Source organism: Bombina bombina, chromosome 3 (genome assembly GCF_027579735.1).
Source record: "Bombina bombina isolate aBomBom1 chromosome 3, aBomBom1.pri, whole genome shotgun sequence".
NCBI lineage: Eukaryota > Metazoa > Chordata > Amphibia > Anura > Bombinatoridae > Bombina > Bombina bombina.
The window spans coordinates 505935099-505955041 of NC_069501.1; the positions used below are offsets into that span (position 1 = coordinate 505935099).

The 19943-nt window shown below is 38.8% G+C and overlaps 1 protein-coding gene across 6 annotated transcripts in view; it reads left to right on the forward strand.

Annotated features, from left to right (window-relative positions):
- The window catches only part of SYNRG (synergin gamma), a 402787-nt gene that overhangs the window by 334958 nt on the left and 47886 nt on the right, over positions 1–19943 (forward strand). The gene's annotated exons all lie outside the window — the stretch shown is intronic.

The window sequence follows — 19943 nt, forward strand, 5'->3', positions numbered from 1 at the left end:
CAGTTTTGCATAACCAACACAGTTTTATTAATACACTTTTACCTCTGTGATTACCTTGTATCTAAGCCGCTGCACACTGCCCCCTTATCTTAGTTCTTTTAAAAGACATGCGTTTTAGCCCATCAGTGCTGACTCCTAAATAACTCCACGGGAGTGAGCACAATGTTACCTATGACATGCATAAACTATGAGTGTCTAACTGTGTAAAACTGTCAAAATGCACTGAGATAAGAGGCGGCCTTCAAGGGTTTAAAAAATTGCATATGAGCCTACCTAGGTTTAGCTTTCAACAAAGAATACAAAGAGAACAAAGAAAATTTTATAATAAAAGTAAATTGGAAAGTTGTTTAAAATTACATATCCTATCTGAATCATGAAAGTTCAACATGCACCCCCACACCAGATACAGTAGGCAGTAAAGTAACTACAGTGTGGGGAGAAAGACAGAGTTTACGTTTCAAATTTCAATGAATTAAAAAATTAAACCCATGATTTAAAAAAATGTTGTGCTTTTGCCTGAGAACTTAATAAGTTGTTTGCCATTTAGCAATACTTTTTGAACATATCCATAATAGCTATTTATTTGCTGAACCCCTTTTTTTTTTCTTCAACACATTTTTGAACCAAAAACATATTCAACAGATGTCAGATACTTATAGCTCAAGCAACCCAAAATGCTTGACATTTAGAACCTTTTAATATGAGTCCTGATATCTGATGTTTAATTTTTTTATTATTTTTTTTTTTAAACTTATTTTTGTAAGGTAAGGTAAGCAGGACAATTTTCAACATGCATGGCTACGACAGTCTACGTTCTTAATCATGCAGTTAGGTACAAATACTAAAAGGAGAATGACAATTATAGTCAACAGTTGGTAGAACTTCTATGAAAGGCCACCACACAAAAGGGGCAGGCCACGGTTACATTAACTATTGAACAATTTTATATAATTTTTTGAATATAAATTTTTGATAATTACAGCACCCTAGGTGGAGTATAAACCCCCAGTGTGTAAGTCTTTTCAGCTGTCCAAATGAGAACAACCCTAAAACCAAAAGCATAAAAACAACAAATAACAAAACAGAGCAAACAGTCGTGAAATAAGGGGACATTAAAACCACTTTTGCTTTGCATGACAGTAAATGAGCTTACAAAACAAAACAAAACAACATTAGTTAACAGACATCATCCAGTTTGTAACAGTCCGTTTATACAATTCAAGTTTCCTCTCCGGCCCTCAACCCTCTCTCCCATACGTTCCTCTTAGATTTGCTTCTAGCATATATATGGTATTTCTGAACGGATAAAGAATCTGTCTCTGAGTTGAGAGATCTAAGGACTGCAAGAAGGGCCTCCATTTCACAATAAAACAAGCTAATCTTACATTAACATCAAATAAGGTATCATATTGTTCGTATACTAAAGATTTAAGCAGCTTTTGTTTCAAAAGACCAATAGTAGGAGCTTCTCTGTGAAGCCATCTATGAAAAATACACTTCCTTGCCAGGAGAATAATCGTAGTTACAATTTTTTGGTCTTGTCTCGAGACTGGGGACCGCTCTAGGAAGAGCACTTGTATGGGCGTAATTATGATGGGGGTAGCTGTGATCTTGGAGAGCCAGAAGGATACCTGGTTCCAAAATCTACGGATTTTGGGGCAATACCATATATAATGCAAGAATTCAGGATTTGGGTAAGAGCATTTACCTCATATATTGGAGAAGTCTTTTCTCCATTTGCTTAGTCTCCTAGGTGTAAGATAATCTTGGTGAATAACCCGTGTCTGTGATTCCCTAAGGTCAGCTGCTAGTGTCGCCGACCATGCAAAAGTAAGGCTGTCTAATATGGTTTTCTCAGAGGATAGTGTGGGTAGTCTCCTATTCCAGGTGTGAAAAAGGTGTGATACCATGACCGATACTTTAGTGTTTATCAGTTCTCTATAGATCGAAGATATAGAAAAGTATTGTGTTTGAAATCGCGCAATAGTTCGCATCAGAGGCGAGGCAGTCCAAAAGGTTTCACAGCTCTGCAAGATGTGATTTACATAGTGTCGGACCTGAAAATACGCAAATCTACTAGTATATGGGATTAAAAATTTCCGACATAAGGTGTCGAAAGGTAGGACAGATTTGGTGGCATGGTCTAATAATTTATCTATATTATCCAGGCCTTTCTTCCTCCAGGCCTGGAAAATAGGATTCAGAATACCTGGTTGGAATCTTGGGTTTCCAATGATGGGAAGATATTTTGTATGACTATAGTCCCACGCCAGAGCCTTGGTCATGGCCCTCCAGCCCAGAAGTACATCTCTAAACAGGGGATGGTATAGCACCGTTGGTGGGAGTTCAGATAAGGCAGCATGCAGCAGGAAAGCGGGAGACACCTGAGGCAAAGAGGCCTCTTCTAAGTGGGTATTGAAGAAGTGTTGCGTGTTTAGTTTCCAGTCTATCACTAGTTTTGCCAGAGAGGCCCAATTATAGTATAGTAGGTTTGGGAGGCTTAGCCCCCCTTTCGAGTAAGGGAGATATAACTTATGGGCACCTATGCACGCTTTACCGCCTTTCCAGAGGAAGGTTCGGAACATAGAATTTAAAAAGGCTATGTCTTTCCGCCGGAGCAACAGGGGGAGCATTTGGAGGGGGTATAAAATCTTGGGAAGAACCAGCATTTTAATGATATGGACTCTACCCATTAGAGATAATGGTAAGTTTTGCCAAGCTTTAAGGTCTGATTTGATTTGTTGGGATCAGGGGGGATAGATTCTGAGAATACCACTGTTGAGGGTTAGCAGAGATATGAATCCCAAGGTAAGTTAGATAGGAGGTTACCGGGCGAAAAGGATATAATTCTGCGGCATTATCAGATTTAGCGTGTAACCATAGGATTTCCGATTTAGAGATATTAATTTTGTATCCCGAAAATTGTCCGAACAATCCAATAGTATCTAAAATAATTGGGACGTATACTTGGGGATCGGAGATAAAGAGCAGCATGTCATCTGCATAAAGGGCTATTTGGAGTTTATGGGAATTAATTTGAATACCAGGAAAAACCTCTCTCAGACGAACCGCCAGTGGTTCTAGTGCTAAATTAAAAATGAGTGGGGAGAGGGGGCAGCCCTGACGCGTTCCTCTATGGAGGGGTATCGGGGAAGAGTAGAAATTATTAATTAGTAAGTATGCTATTGGGCTAGAGTAGACATTTTGAAGAAAATTCGTAAAGTGGCCTGAAATACCAAAGGCTTCCATGGAGTGAAACAAATGAGTCCACTCCACCCTGTCGAAGGCCTTCTCTGCGTCCAAGGATAGCAGGAAGGCCTCCGGGAGAGATTGAAGGGATCCATTCTGCCCAGCCAGCCAGTGGTGTGAGATCGCGTGGAGAACCCTCCGAATGTTTGTTACCGAAGATCGGGTAGGTGTAAAGCCTGTTTGGTCAGGGTGTAGAATATGTGGGAGTAGGTGTTTCAGCCGATTAGCCAGGAGCTTAGTGAACAGTTTATAATCAACGTTTAAAAGGGATATTGGTCTGTATGATGCTGGGAGAGTGGGGTCTTTACCTGTCTTATGTATAACTGTGATGTTTGCTGTCAAAAAACTAGTGGGAGGGGCGTTTTGGCCTGTGAAATAACTTCCGAATAACTTAGTTAGGATCGGGGCAATTTGGTCTGATAGGAGCCTATAAAATTCAGTGGGAAGCCCATCAGGGCCCGGTGTCTTCCCGAGAGCAAGAGATTTAATAGTTTGAGTGACTTCTTCTTTGGGATATCGGGGCATTGAGATTATCTAACTGCTCAGCTGTGACCTTAGGGAAGATGAGTTTGTCCCAAAATCCCTGTTTTGCAGTGTCATTGGACGGTTGTGACTGGTAAAGGTTAGTGTAGAAGTCTGTAAATTCTGATACTATGGCCGATTTATCATTAGTTAAGCGACCTTGACTCCTAATTACTGGGATCCCTCTATTTGCCTGCTTAATCTTGACCAATGAGGCCAAGAATCTTCCTGACCTATTACCATGTCTTAAATAAACTCCTTGGTTTCTATTGTTTCTATGGACTGTGTTTTGTAACAGGAAGGTGTCTCTTTCCTTCCTTGCCACAAAATAAGAGGCCCTGTTCTGTGGGGTAGGGGTTTGACAATACTGAGCATAGGCAGTGGTCAGTTGAGCATTGTAGTGTTCCTCCTTAGCATTGTGTAGACGCTTTTGCTTAGTAAGATAAACTATTATATCACCCCTAAGGACAGCTTTGGCCGTGTCCCAGAAAAGAGTCGGGGTAGATAGATGCTGGCTGTTGTTGGCTGCAAAGTCATCCCATTGTCTTGTTAAATACATAATAAAGTCAGGAGATTTCATAAGATGAGTTGGGAACCTGAACACCCTCTTGTTAGCCAGACGTGGAGATTGTGAAACAGTCAAGTAAATAGGGGCATGGTCTGAGATCGTAATGTTAGCAATCTTGGTATCCGTAATCAATAGCTCTAAGGAGGTGGAGGTGAGAAAGAGGTTGATACGGGAGAGTGTATTGTGTGCTCGAGAAGCACAGGTGTAATCTCTGCCAGTAGGATTATGCCATCTCCATATGTCCTGCACTCCTAGCGAGTTATATAGGGCATCAAAAACTTTAGTTGGAAAAACTGTCATGTGTCTTTTTTTTTTTTGTGAGTGGGGGGAGGGCCTACTGGGTCTCGGAATCTATCTAGAGCTGGATTTGGTGTGAGATTGAAGTCCCCAGCAATAATGAGCTTAGTGTCTAAGTGCTGAGCAAGAGAAGCCGTCAGGGATCTTCAAAATGTAGGCGCCCTCTGATTAGGGCCGTATATGTTGCAAAGAGTGTACCATTCGTCCTGCCATTGCAGCCTAACTATAAGGAACCTGCCCTCTGGATCTACAATTTTGTCTCCTAATTGGTATTCTAGGCCCTGGCGTATAAGAATAGCTACCCCTCTACTAGAACTATTATATGGGGCGCTAATAACCTCTGATACCCATTTGGCTTTAAGTTTTTCATGCTCTGAGGCAACTAAGTGGGTCTCTTGTAAGAGCATGATCTGAGCCTGTGTTTTTTTAAGGTGCGTTAGTATAGTTTTTCTTTTAATGGGAGAGTTAATCCCTCCCACATTCCATGAGACTATTTTTAACGTCATTCACAAAAACTGCGAGGGATACATACTGGCGGCGCTAGGGCCGTTGCCTTCTAAGTTATACCTGGGGGTTAGGGACGAGGAGACCTGGAGGTACAAAATGGGGGCTCGCACTTTGGTGCAACCTGCACAATATATTACATTGAGGGTCAGTACAGTGCAATTCACCATGGGGAGGGGGGAGGAGAAATCTAGGCCATGATGTCTATCACTAGTATGAAGATTACTGCATGCAACTAACAGTGTAACTAAATGAATCAACCAAAACATGGCGGCATAGCAAACATCAATCATCATAAGAACAATCACAAATAATACAATACGATACCAGTCCATATTGAAATCTTCTTGGCTGTGTTGAATAAAGTTCAAGACTAGGAGTTAAGTTCCCAGTCTAAAGGCTGATAAATGTAAGGTTCCCCAGCTGCCTCAGCCAGGAGAGTCTCTCTTCGGGATGGGGAAGAGTGAGCAGACAAACTTTTCTCTTGATCCAAAAAATCTTGAGCATCTCTAGGAGAGTCAAAAAATTTGAAACCTTGTGAGGTACGAATTTTCAGACGAGCCGGAAACAGCAGAATAGCTTGGCGCTTCTCCCTGTGAAGGGAGCTACAAAGCGGGGCAAAATCTTTTCTTTTTTTTCGCAACTTCTGAAGAATAGTCTTGAAAAATATAGATTCTCTTTTCATCATATAGTAGCATCTCAATTTTCCTGTATGCTTGAAGGAGCTGAATCTTAGACTGAAAGTTGAGATATTTAATCACCCCGCAAGGGGGGGATTCTTTTCCTGTTATTCCCTGCCTGTCTCCTCCAATTCAGTGTGCCCTCTCTACTTTTAGCGGGATATAGTCCGCAGGGATGCCCAATAAGTTAAGGAGGGTGTGTTCGCAAAGTATAGCAGCTCTGACGGACGAACCGACTCAGGCAGTCCCACCAAACGGATGTTGTTCCTGCGTGAGCGGTTTTCCAGGTCATCGACTTTTTGGTGCAAATATTTATTTTGTTGGAGTAACTCCTTCAGCTGGGCCGAAGAAGAATGATGGCCATCTTCTAGATCCGAAATCCGTTGCTCAGCACCTGCTAATCTGGAGTTGAACTGCTTGACCTCAGATGTTAAGGAATCCATACCTTTCTGTAAATTATCCAGTTTGGACAGTAGTAAGGAGTTGAGTTGCTGCTCTCCTGAGTGGCATCTCTCAGTCTCTGGGGCGTGTAAGGATTTAGCAGGGGAAGCAGATTGGGGTGGATCCGGAGGCTGTCTGTTTCTCTTGTCTTGTTGGGATTTAATTCTATTTGACATTTTTGAAGTAGTCAAAAATTTGTCCATATAGATAAGTAAAACAGATAACAGAGGGTCAGCTTATTCACAGCTATCACAGAAGGAGATCCAGGAAAGTGCTGTTCAACAGTTGGTATTCAGGAATGAGTAAACCTGCTTAGCAATTTCAACAGTGCAGAGTAATAAAACAGCAAAAAGAGAAAAAAAAGAGAAAAAGGAAAAAAAAAGGCTTTCATGTATGTGCACAATAGAAAAACAACACAGTCCTCTAAATACAATCCTCTAGTTGTATAGTTAGATCCAGTGGCACTTCTCCCTACACACCACTCCAATGCTTTGTGCTAGCCAATGTAACAGCCACTTTTTCAAGATTTTTTGTAGTAAACCGTTTGTGGCCTGCTGTAACCTTAGAGGCCTCTGTCAGCCTGTTTGTTTTGCCTTACTCCGTTCTTATTTCCTTCTTTTTCTTTCCCCTTAAGATAATATCCTCATATTTCTTATTCCTGTCCCTGTGGGACTGTATTTAGTCAAGGGTGCAGTATTAATCTCTATATGGGCAGAATGAACAACCTGTCAGCCTGTGTAAGTCTGAGGCTTATTAATGTCTGTTAATAGGGCTTCATTTTGACACCCAAGGACTGCGAATCACAGGCTTCCCTGCTTATGTTAAACTGCAGCCAAAGTATGCGCTGCACTCACCCTGTGTGGCAATCCCTCTGGGTCCGGTCAGTAGCAGGATGGGTTCAAGGCCTGGGGATGAAAAGCGCCACAAGGGTGGGCAAGAGCGTTCCGGTGGTGAGGACAAGTTGACAAAAGTCACAAACAGCAGCACCCGCTGATTACGGTGCCTCCGGGCCTCAGAAGCTGCCAAGGAAGAGTTTGGGAGCCAGTGCGGCGGTGGAATTCAATGTTAAGATTTTGCCTTGCACGGAGCTCCACCAGAACACCACCGCACTGTAGCTCCGCCCACCGGAAGTCGTCCTGATGTTTAATTTTAATTACCACTAGATAATATTTGTACTTCTTTCCTATTTACTAAAGTACATAGTCATTAGGTGCATTCTTCACTGGTGTAATATATTCATAAACAATTTCTTAATACAGATGATCTTTACCCGAATTATACAGTATATATTTTTGTGTACATGAAAAATAAAATCTTTCCGCATTGAAAAATTCTTCAATTTCTTCATCTTCTGTTTGAACATCAAGCTATTTTGAGTGCCTATTTGGTTTGTTACCCCTTGTACAACAGAATATTGCAGAAGCAGGAAGGTACTTGTTGGGGATATTCCATTATTGCTTTCATCATAACCTGCATATATTCTCTATCTTTAAATGAATATTCCTTCACCTGCTGGCTTATTCTTACTTTTCCTACTGTATATTAAAGTGGTGTTAATTGTGTGTGTGTGTGTATATATATATATATATATATATATATATATATATATATATATGTGTGTATATATATATGTATATATATATATATATATATATATATATATATATATATATGTATTGGTGGTTCAAAGTGAACAGAGGCATTCTCCGGTTTAGTGAGTAAATAGGTGCTTTTATTCTTATCACATCAGAATAAACGTGCGGCAGCGGAGGGGCCGGTGGCGTCCAGGGCAGCTCGTGGGCTATTTAGGCCCCTGTCAGGTAATAACAACCTTACACTGTTTGTAATCACAGGAGTCTGATGACGGGCATCGCAGCCCGAAAACGTTTATTCTGATGTGATAAGAATAAAAGCACATATTTACTCACTAAACCGGAGAGTGCCTCTGTTCACTTTGAACCACCAATACATGTTTAAAACTTTTGGAGCACCCCGACGCTGATACCTAATAGTGAGTGCTGGTACCATTGGATCGATATATATATATATATATATATATATATATATAGATATATATATCTCAAAAGTCAAAATAGCGTATAGCCCAGCACTCCAACCAGGTGGAGCAGCCACAACCTGGGTGCAATCCCTATAAGAGATAGTTAAAGAACAATGTAGAAGAAGGGCACTCTCAGGGTTTGTATAGAGACAAATATTTTCTTGATTCCTAGAACATTAATACATGGTTGACGTTTCGGCCCTCAGTTGGGCCTTCATCAGGACAAACATATAAACAGATACTAGAAACATGGAATGATAGAGACAACACGCAACAAGACACACACTACCTATATCACCATCACCAATACAATTAAAAACAGACTATACAGTCTGTAAAGGGAATAATCCAACCTTCAACAAAGGATAACCAAAAAAACAAACATGCTGGATAAAGGGGCCAAGGCAGATATAGATAATATGGTACAGTGCAGCAAACACGAATAACAACATCTAAATAGACTGTGCTGTCTGAGATCTAACAACCTTCAACAAAGGATATCAAAGAACAACTATGAGATAAGAATGCCAAATGGCAATCCGTGGGCAACAAGGAAAAACAAAATGATGTTATGGTATACAGACGGCATCAATAATAACGTAAACCAAAATCCATAAAAAAAGAAAGAAAAAGAAATGTCACGCACAGAAAATTACTATGTATCTCTATCAATCCCAAAGCAGTGCGTTATTACCCACTCAGCAGGCTCAAGTGAGAAAGTTTGAAGCGATACTAGATAAATTAAGCCATAGTCATAAAATAAGTCCCAGATGAGGACTAAGAAAAAGTAAGAAGAGTACAAATTGACATAAACGCATAAATAAAGTTACCATCAAACATATAACCCAAAGAGATGCATAAATCAAAACAATGGACAACGTGTGGAACGCCTGCAGTGTGATTAGCAAGACACCTAAAACAGATAATAGCAGGGCATAGAGCTTATTAGAAATGTAAAAATGGTGTGTGAGAACACTTAACGGCAGAACATAGCCAAAGCAATATTGTGGATAACAGTATAGACTAATCACGCATATTAGGGCCCCAAGGTGAAACAGTAAAAACAAGCAAGGGAGTTCAGCAATTGTAGGGGAATCACTATATAAACAACACCAAACTGCATTTAGCTCAAAGGTATGTGAAACATACTAAAAGCCCATAGCAATATGAAAAACCAGTCACGCTAATGTGAGTACAGCAATAACACAAGTCAGAGCCTTATAGATCAAAGGAAATGAACTAAAAACAGTGTTTACCGTACCTTTAAACTACCGAGTGGCAGTAGTCATAGATCCAAATAAGCAAATGAGGGTGGCTACCGGAAGCCGCCTTAAATAGGGGAAGCCCTAAAGGCAATCAGTCCCTGATAGGGTGAAAGCAGCCAACACCTCCCGTAACTATGGCAACCAATCCATTGTTTACCCTGAAAGAAACACCTAATAATACATACTGCAGGGCAACGGAGCACTGCTAGAGAAGAAAACACACAATCCACATACAAAGGCAGATGGTACGGAAAGCAATCCTATAAGTGAATTGTAATATAACACCATATCCACCCCAACACACGCCAAACAGGCACAAATAGATCCACCGTTAAAAAACAGAATTCACCTACCCATATCAGAGCACTGGATATGTGTATGTCCAAGAAGGACATAGAGAAATAGCGCTGCAAGGGTGCCGCAGCTAACATGGGTCAGTCAGAAACCACAATTACGTCAAGTATAGACGCAGGGCTTTAACCCACAGCGAGCTGTATAACTTAGAAGGGCGCACATAGCCACACAGATACACAGCAATCATATGCAGTGTCAATAATAAACACAAAATGATCTAGAGCAAAGGGTCACACAACTAAACTTAGGTGTGAAAGCCCAAGAGGTTACAATACATATATGATGTGAGACAGTCACTGTAGAAGGTGTTAAAGGGGGCCATAGAAGATCCTAGGCGCAAAACATACATTGAAAACAAGTAATCAAATACGAGAAGTCAAGCAACAAATGAAATCTATATACATATACAACCAGGGAGAGTGCCTCCCAATTGAGAGAAACAGTGACAACTGCACGAGCAGGCTGCAAGACTACTTAAAACATACATAGGAGAACCCCTAATTGGAGCGCTAAAGATAAGTACGCCAGCAATTGATAATATATGAAATGAATGTAATGGTGATATACAGCTCAAGCACCAAAGATACACAAGTACACCAACAGAAAGACAGAAAACATAGGATAAATCGTCTAATTAGACGAAATAGAATGAACAGAAAGCAACCCTAAAAAATACGGAAAATACAGGGAGACTATAAATATAGAATATACATCAAATGATCCATGGGCCACATATGGGATGGAGATGTTGGAAGGACTTCTTACATCACGGAATTGGTGACCTAATGAGAAAAGGAGGAAAAAACAAACACAAAGAAACAAGCAGGAATTTATAGCTCAAAAAATTACAGAAAAGTCCAGGTGAGCATTAAGACCATTTGGGCTCAAAGTATTTCATCTATATATCCATCTGGCTTCGCATTTTAGTAGTTTCTGGTTGCGATCACCACCTCTCTTCAGAGGTGCCACTGTGTCGATCAACATGGCACGAAGAGTGGCGATGGGATACTTATGTTCCAGAAAATGCCTGGGCACAGGTTGATCTGCTTTGCCATCCTTGAATGCGGCCCGTAAGGCACTTTTATGGTTGGCCAGTCTTTCCCTAAATGTGGTGCTGGTCTTTCCGATGTAGTAGAGACCACATGGACATGATAACAGATACACAACGTACTGGGATGTGCATGTGAATCTGTGCCTGCTCGTGCAGTTGTCACTGTTTCTCTCAATTGGGAGGCACTCTCCCTGGTTGTATATGTATATAGATTTCATTTGTTGCTTGACTTCTCGTATTTGATTACTTGTTTTCAGTGTATGTTTTGCGCCTAGGATCTTCTATGGCCCCCTTTAACACCTTCTACAGTGACTGTCTCACATCATATATGTATTGTAACCTCTTGGGCTTTCACACCTAAGTTTAGTTGTGTGGCCCTTTGCTCTAGATCATTTTGTGTTTATTATTGACACTGCATATGATTGCTGTGTATCTGTGTGGCTATGTGCGCCCTTCTAAGTTATACAGCTCGCTGTGGGTTAAAGCCATGCGTCTATACTTGACGTAATTGTGGTTTCTGACTGACCCATGTTAGCTGCGGCACCCTTGCAGCGCTATTTCTCTATGTCCTTCTTGGACATACACATATCCAGTGCTCTGATATGGGTAGGTGAATTCTGTTTTTTAACGGTGGATCTATTTGTGCCTGTTTGGCGTGTGTTGGGGTGGATATGGTGTATATTATAATTCACTTATAGGATTGCTTTCCGTACCATCTGCCTTTGTATGTGGATTGTGTGTTTTCTTCTCTAGCAGTGCTCCGTTCCCCTGCAGTATGTATTATTAGGTGTTTCTTTCAGGGTAAACAATGGATTGGTTGCCATAGTTACGGGAGGTGTTGGCTGCTTTCACCCTATCAGGGACTGATTGCCTTTAGGGCTTCCCCTATTTAAGGCGGCTTCCGGTAGCCACCCTCATTTGCTTGTTTGGATCTATGATTACTGCCACTCTGCAGTTTAAAGGTACGGTAAACGCTGTTTTTAGTTAATTTCCTTTGATCTATAAGGCTCTGACTTGTGTTATTGCTGTACTCACATTAGCGTGACTGGTTTTTCATATTGCTATGGGCTTTTAGTATGTTTCATATACCTTTGAGCTAAATGCAGTTTGGTGTTGTTTATATAGTGATTCCCCTACAATTGCTGAACTCCCTTGCTTGTTTTTACTGTTTCACCTTGGGGCCCTAATATGCGTGATTAGTCTATACTGTTATCCACAATATTGCTTTGGCTATGTTCTGCCGTTAAGTGTTCTCACACACCATTTTTACATTTCTAATAAGCTCTATGCCCTGCTATTATCTGTTTTAGGTGTCTTGCTAATCACACTGCAGGCGTTCCACACGTTGTCTATTGTTTTGATTTATGCATCTCTTTGGGTTATATGTTTGATGGTAACTTTATTTATGTGTTTATGTAAATTTGTACTCTTCTTACTTTTTCTTAGTCCTCATCTGGGACTTATTTTATGACTATGGCTTAATTTATCTAGTATCGCTTCAAATTTTCTCACTTGAGCCTGCTGAGTGGGTAATAACGCACTGCTTTGGGATTGATAGAGATACATAGGAATTTTCTGTGCGTGACATTTCTTTTTCTTTCTTTTTTTATGGATTTTGGTTTACGTTATTATTGATGCCGTCTGTATACCATAACATCATTTTGTTTTTCCTTGTTGCCCACGGATTGCCATCTGGCATTCTTATCTCATAGTTGTTTTTTGATATCCTTTGTTGAAGGTTGTTAGATCTCAGACAGCACAGTCTATTTAGATGTTGTTATTCGTGTTTGCTGCACTGTACCATATTATCTATATCTGCCTTGGCCCCTTTATCCTGCATGTTCTTTGTTTTCTTGGGTATCCTTTGTTGAAGGTTGGATTATTCCCTTTACAGACTGTATAGTCTGTTTTTAATTGTATTGGTGATGGTGATATAGGTAGTGTGTGTCTTGTTGCGTGTTGTCTCTATCATTCCATGTTTCTAGTATCTGTTTATATGTTTGTCCTGATGAAGGCCCAACTGAGGGCCGAAACGTCAACCATGTATTAATGTTCTAGGAATCAAGAAAATATTTGTCTCTATACAAACCCTGAGAGTGCCCTTCTTCTACATTGTTCTTTATATATATATATATATATATATATATATATAGCGCTACAGAATCTTGCGGCGCTATACAAATGATAATAATATATTTATATATATATATATATGTACATATACTCACACTGGTGCCAGTCATCTATGTCCTGAAATGGGACATGTACAGGGCCCAAGCTGAGCTCCCGATCATCACTCTGGGCGCCACATACACCTGCCGCACTGACATCACACAGCTTCCCCGGGAACAGCAGTTTCGTTAGATATGTTGGTAACTGAAGTTCCCAATTCAGGCATAGAACAGATGCAGTATGCAATGTTTCTGAACACTGGGAGCGCAAGCCACTTGGTTGGTCGTTACTTTCTATGGTGACACCCACACAGAAAATGTACAATGCTATGTGCTGCAAAAGTCCCCCTGGCACCCCAGGCAGTGGCCCTGTTTGCCTGCCCCTAAAAACAGCCCTGCATTTTGCTTCTGATTAATCTGACTAGATCTGATTAAAAATAGACAGCTAGTAGTATTCGGAACCTACTTGCATATGTAGCATTTGGCTTAATTATTTTAAAGAGACAATATACTAAAAAGAAAGAAATAAACCATATGAAACCAATCCTACAGTACTTGTTTTAGTACTTCCTTCTAATTCTCATTGGCTGATAAAGACAACTGCCTCTGCTTTACTGGTAGAGAAGAACACACCTCTGCAAATACGACAAGAGAGCATTAATGTATTCAGGACAGCAACATGAGTTTAAAATGCCGTCTTTTTGATGAAACAAAGAAGTTGCCAACAATCTAGTTTTTAAGTTCATGCCGAATTTAAGGACCCTTCAGACCTTTTTGCTGAGCAGAATATTTATAAGTTTAGTTAACTGTGAATGTTTTAAAGATGTTTTATGGTTGGCTGTGTAAAAAAGTCTTATTTCAGTGATTTAGCTTTATAATTATTTATGGACCCTGGCAGCAGATAATGGCTATAAACTTATTCTTTCAAATATTCTTTATAATGGGAAAGTCCTTTTTTTCTGGATTAAACTGGTTTTATAGAGATTATGGCTGATAAGTGCAATTGTCTTCCTGATGTAAATCAAACTTAAAGGGACATGACACCCACACTTTTTCTTTCATGATTTAGAAAGAGAATGCAATTTTAAACATCTTTCTAATTTACTTATTATCTAATTTCTTTTATTCTCTTGATATTCTTTGCTGAAAAGCATATCTAGATATGTTCAGGAGCTGCTGATTGGTTGCTGCACATAGAAGCCTTGTGTGATTGGCTCACCATGTGCATTGCTTTTTCTTCAACTAAGGATATCTAAAAAAATTGAGCAAAATAAATAATAGAAGTAAATTGTAATGTTGTTTAAATTTCTATTCTCTATCTGAATCATGAAAGAAAGATTTTGGGTTTAGTGGCCCTTTAAGGACACCTGATGTGTAACTGCCCTTATGTTGTTTAGATAAAAATGCTTTTCAAATATTTTAGTATTGCTTCTCAGCTTTATCAAGTACTCTTCCATGTTTTTCCTGATCAAGGTGGCTTGGGATCGAATAAAGTTAAGAAACTTTTAAGGTGTTATCCGTGATCTTTTAAACCTTAACGTGGTTTGCCTTGTACCCTTTCAAGAACATTGTAATTAGTTTTATAGCAACCTTTTCTTTGCTTCATAAAAGACATATATTGTCTAGTTTTGGATTTAAAATGGCTAAAAAGGTTTGTGAATGTTTCTCATCTAATAAATCTCTTCATTGTGGCAATCTTACTCTGGAGCTAGGTCACTTCATGACCACCTTGTTTTTGGAAGATGCCTACCTTCATAGCAACATCAATATTTGGATTATTTTAAGTTTATCAGATCTGTTGCATGATTTCACTTACAGTTTGTGGTTCTTTTGTTTTGGCTATTGCTCCATGGGTACTTCATGCTGGGGTTTCCAGCTTTTCAGGCTTTTGGTTGCAGGTTAGTATTTCCGAAATCTATCCTATTTACTTTTGCATACATTTATTTCCCAGAAAAAAAAGTCAAGACTAATCAGGCAGTCATGGAACTCGATGCAGGGGAACCTCTACCATAGCATTTGCCCTAGAGGATCCATCTGTTCTACTTGATAAAGTAATTCATCAACTCATGGGTGATTAAAAAAGCAAGCTGTTTAAGCAATCATTACCACATGCACAAGTCTGCTTAATGTGTTTGTCTGGGATAATTTTATATTGCAGGGGAAATAGACTGTTTAGAAGACCCCTTTTAGTTTATTCACATGGATATTTGGGACATTTTCTAGTTACTTGCTTGAGAGAGGTTTCCATTTCCAGTAGATGTTCAAAATGATACATTTTACCTTCAGTGGTCTTGATTTTATATGTAAATTAAAGGGTAAAGCATTGCAAGCAGAAAGCAAATTTGCTTTCAGCCTGGACAAAAACATTTTCAACCCTCTGGATATTGTGACGGAAGAGAATTATTGATAACCACCGTAAGCTCACAATTTGTTTTCCCAGGGTCTGTTTCACTGCTAGGAAGTGAAGGGCTTGTAGTGATGGCTTGGTCCTGAAGAATAACAGAGGAGTATTGCCTGATATTTCGGGGCGGGATCAGACTGATATACTACAGGAAAGTTTTCCTCTTTGAAAAGCACAATTGGACAGAAAGAAGCTACTTCCCGGTGGCAACCGGGCCATAGAACAAGCTATTGAGCTGCTGTTCATTCCTGGCGTACTGCTTTTTTTTCTGTTTTGCCTGAAGAACAACAGCCGTTCTTACAGTATGGCCCACTGTGTTTTGAATTTACATATATTTGTTTTAGTATCCTTTCAGGCTGTGTACCAATGTGTTCTATTTTGAAGCATCACTTTCCTCTGTGGTACTTAAAGGGACATAATACTCATATGCTAAATCACTTGAAATTGATGCAGCATAACTGTAAAAAGCTGACAGGAAAATATCACCTGAGCATCTCTATGTAAAAAAGGAAGATATTTTACCTCACGATTTCCTCAGCTCAGCAGAGTAAGTTCTGTGTAAAAAGTTATACTCAGCTGCTGCCCAGCTGCAGGTAAAAAAATGAAGAAATGAACAGCAGCCAATCAGCATCAACAGTGCTGAGGTCATGAACTATCTTACTGTGATCTCATGAGATTTCACTTAACTCTCATGAGATTTCATTGTAAACTTCCTTACACTGAATAGGGAAATAAGATGAGAGTGCACAAAAGCTCGCTCCTTCCGCTGTCCCAGGACAGACATACTGATTTGTTGCTTAGAAGTTCTTTACAATGGGATGTGGCTACGGAAAAAACATTTGAGGTAAAATATCTATCTAGGTAGAAAGTTGTTTAAAATTACATGCCCTATTTGAACCATGAACTTTTTTTTGGACTTGACTGTCCCTTTAAGATTGTGTTTTCATGCGTTGTGTTAGCTATTTTGAAACACTGTTCAGGGTAAAGATAATTTTCCTTGTTGTATTCACGGCTAAATGAGTTTCACACCTAGGTTCTGCCATCTTATCTGATCAGCATAAGGCAGGTTTCAGGCCTCCTTTATTTTTTTCCAAAGCATACACATAAAAGTTCCCACACCCTACCTATGGGCAATGGTTCAAGTGCATGACAAAGTGTTTTGTATTTTTCTTGTTTTTTTTCCAGAGACAATTGTCTCATCTTTTTATTATTGAAATGAGCAAAGAAAATTACAGGCATATTTATGGTTATATGTTTACATCCATGCATGAACAAAAAATATTGCCATAAATAAACAATCATGATATAGCAGTCAGTGAACTCAAATATCCTAATTCCAACATTTAATATTAGTCCTTACAAATTTGATTAACAACATAGGAATTATGATACCTCTTGCTTGCTCCTTAGTTTTTCTTTTTTTTTTTTATTCTACACTAGTAGCTATATTAGTAGTGCCCTTGACTCGTGGGGCAACTAACAAAAAACAAACAAAACAAAGCAAGAAAAAAAAGGGCATGACAAAGTTATCAGTAAAGCACAGTTAAAATTTAAGATAAACATTTTAAGCACTTATTATATAACAAAATGCATGTGTTAGTTGAAGTTAGTGCCAAGTTAGCCATGGACCATTAAATAAAAAATTGCAAACAAATAATGGAACTTTTAGCATGATATATTTTATACTTCATGACAGAAAGTCCCCTTTATTTTTTCCAATGGTAAATCCTAGCGTTTCACAAACGCTAGGATTTACCATCACTTTAAACAACTTTCCAATGTATTTTTATCATCAAATTTGCTTTGTTCTCATGGTATTCTTTGTGGAAAGCTAAACCTATGTAGGCTTAATTGCTAATTTCTATACCCTTGAAGGCCGCCTTTTTGACAGTTTTTCACAGTTAGACAGTGCTAGTTCATGTGTGTCATATAAGTAACATGCTCAGTCCCATGGAATTATTTATAAGTCAGCACTGATTGGCTAAAATGCAAGTCTGTCAAAAGAACTGAAATTAAGGGGCAGTCCACAGAGGCTTAGATAATCACAGGGGTAAAAGTGTATGAATATAACCGTGTTGGTTATGAAAAACTGGGGAATGGGTAATAAAGGGATTATCTTTTTAAACAATAACATTTTTGAAGTGGACACAACAACAATATGAAACAAAATATCACAACCAATTACAATGATATCATTTATAATTTCTCTTTCTCTGCACAAAAAGTGTATATAAAGCATTGTTGTGTACCTTGTTCACACTTTTATTTAGGGTTTTTAAAAAAAAACCTTTTCCTCAATCTGGGAGTTGGCAGAAGTTTGGGTGATTGAACTTTTTAAGGGGCATAAAAGTAACAAAATAAATTCTTGTGGTTCAGAAAGAGCAAGCAGTTTTAAAAGACTTTTCAGTTTTCTTCTTTTTTCTCTTGCTATTCTTTGTTGCAAAGCATAATGCACTACTAGAGCACACCTATGTCTCTTGTAACTGGCTCATCAGATGTGTACAGCCGTTTCCCAGCTGACATTAAAGGGACAGTCTAGTCAAATTTGAACTTTCATGATTCAGATAGAGCATGCAATTTTAAGCAACTTTCTAATTTACTCATATTTTTTTCCGTTCTCTTTGTATCTTTTGTGAAAAAGCAAGGATGTAAGTTTAGGAGCCGACCATTTCTGGAGCACTATATGGCAGTGACTTTGCAACAATGTTATCCATTTTCAAGGGCACTAGATGGCAGCACTATTTCCTGCCATGTAGTGCCCCAGATGCCAACCTAGGTATCTTTTCAACATAGAATATCATGGGAACAAAGCAAATTTGATAATAGGTAACTTTTTTTAAATGCTTTGCTCTGTCTGAGTCACAAAACAACATTTTTGAGCTTCATATCCCTTTAAATTCAAGCTGTTGTTTTACTCTGCTGTTGTCATAGAAATGCAAAAAGTAAATGCTCAAATGTGTTAGATCATCATCTTATTGCACTAGTGTTTGGATATAACTAACACCTGCAAAGAGGGTTAAACACATGGATAAAGTGAGTTCAAAAGGCATGTGTGTGCAGCCACCAATCAGCTAGCTCCCAGTTGTGCATTGCTACTTTTGAGCTTAAGTTATGCTTTTGACAAAGGATATCAAGAGAACAAAGTAAATTTGATAACAGAAATACATCGAAATATGTATTAACAGTACATGTTCTATCTAAACAATAAACGTTTATTTTTTACTTTTATGTCCCTTTAAAGGGACAGTCTAGTCCAAATTAAACTTTCATGATTCAGATAGGGCATGTCATTTTAAACAACTTTCCAATTTACTTTTATCACCAATTTTGCTTTGTTCTTTTGGAATTCTTAGTTAAAAGCAAAACCTAGGTAGGCTCATATGCTTGAAGGCCGCCTCTTATCTGAATGCATTTTGACAGTTTTTCACCACTAGAGGGCGTTAGTTCATGTGTGTCATATAGATGACATTGTGCTCACGCACGTGGAGTTACCTAGGAGTCAGCACTGATTGGCTAAAATGCAAGCCTGTTAAAATAACTGAAATAAAGGGGCAGTTGGCAGAGGCTTAGATACAAGATAATCACAGAGGTTTCTTCCTCTCTCCTCAGTAGTCTGTTTTAGTTTAATGAAACTTATTTTTATATGTTACACATTTCTGTCATTATTTTATATTTTTTTTTATTTTTGTTTTATTTTCTTAAAGGGACATTATACTTTTTTTTAAAAAAAATTCAGAAATAAATCGCTGCATTGCAAAACATCTGCATACACAAAAGATGTTTTAAAAGCTTTTAAAACTGTCAAATTGTTGGCAAATTTTAAATTCTTTTGCACACCAGTAACACCCCTTGTACCTCTTAAAGAGATAGTCTAGTCAAAATTAAACTTTCATGATTTAGATAGAGCATGCTATGTTAAGCCACTTTCCAATTTACTCCTAATATTCATTTTTATTCGTTCTCTTTGTATCTTTATTTGATTGTAAGCTTAGAAGCCGGCCCAATTTTGGTTCAGCACCTGGGTAGCACTCGCTGATTTGGTGTCTAAATGTAGCCAACCAATCAGAAAGTGCTACCCAGGTACTGAACCAAAAATGGGTCGGCTCCTATGCTTACATTCTTGCTTTTTCAAATAAAGATACCAAGAGAAAGAAGAAAAATTCATGATAGGAGTAAATTAGAAAGTTGTTCAGAATTGCATGCTCTATCTGAATCATGAAAGTTTAATTTTGACTAAACTAATCCTTTAACTTTATTATTTTTTTTTTTGCTTTGGCCAGTTCAGGGCAGATATAAATGACATATCAACCAGCAACTTCAGCATGTAGGGAGGGTCATGGTTATGCATTCCATGGAATACACTCAAGCCTGTCTTGGTGGG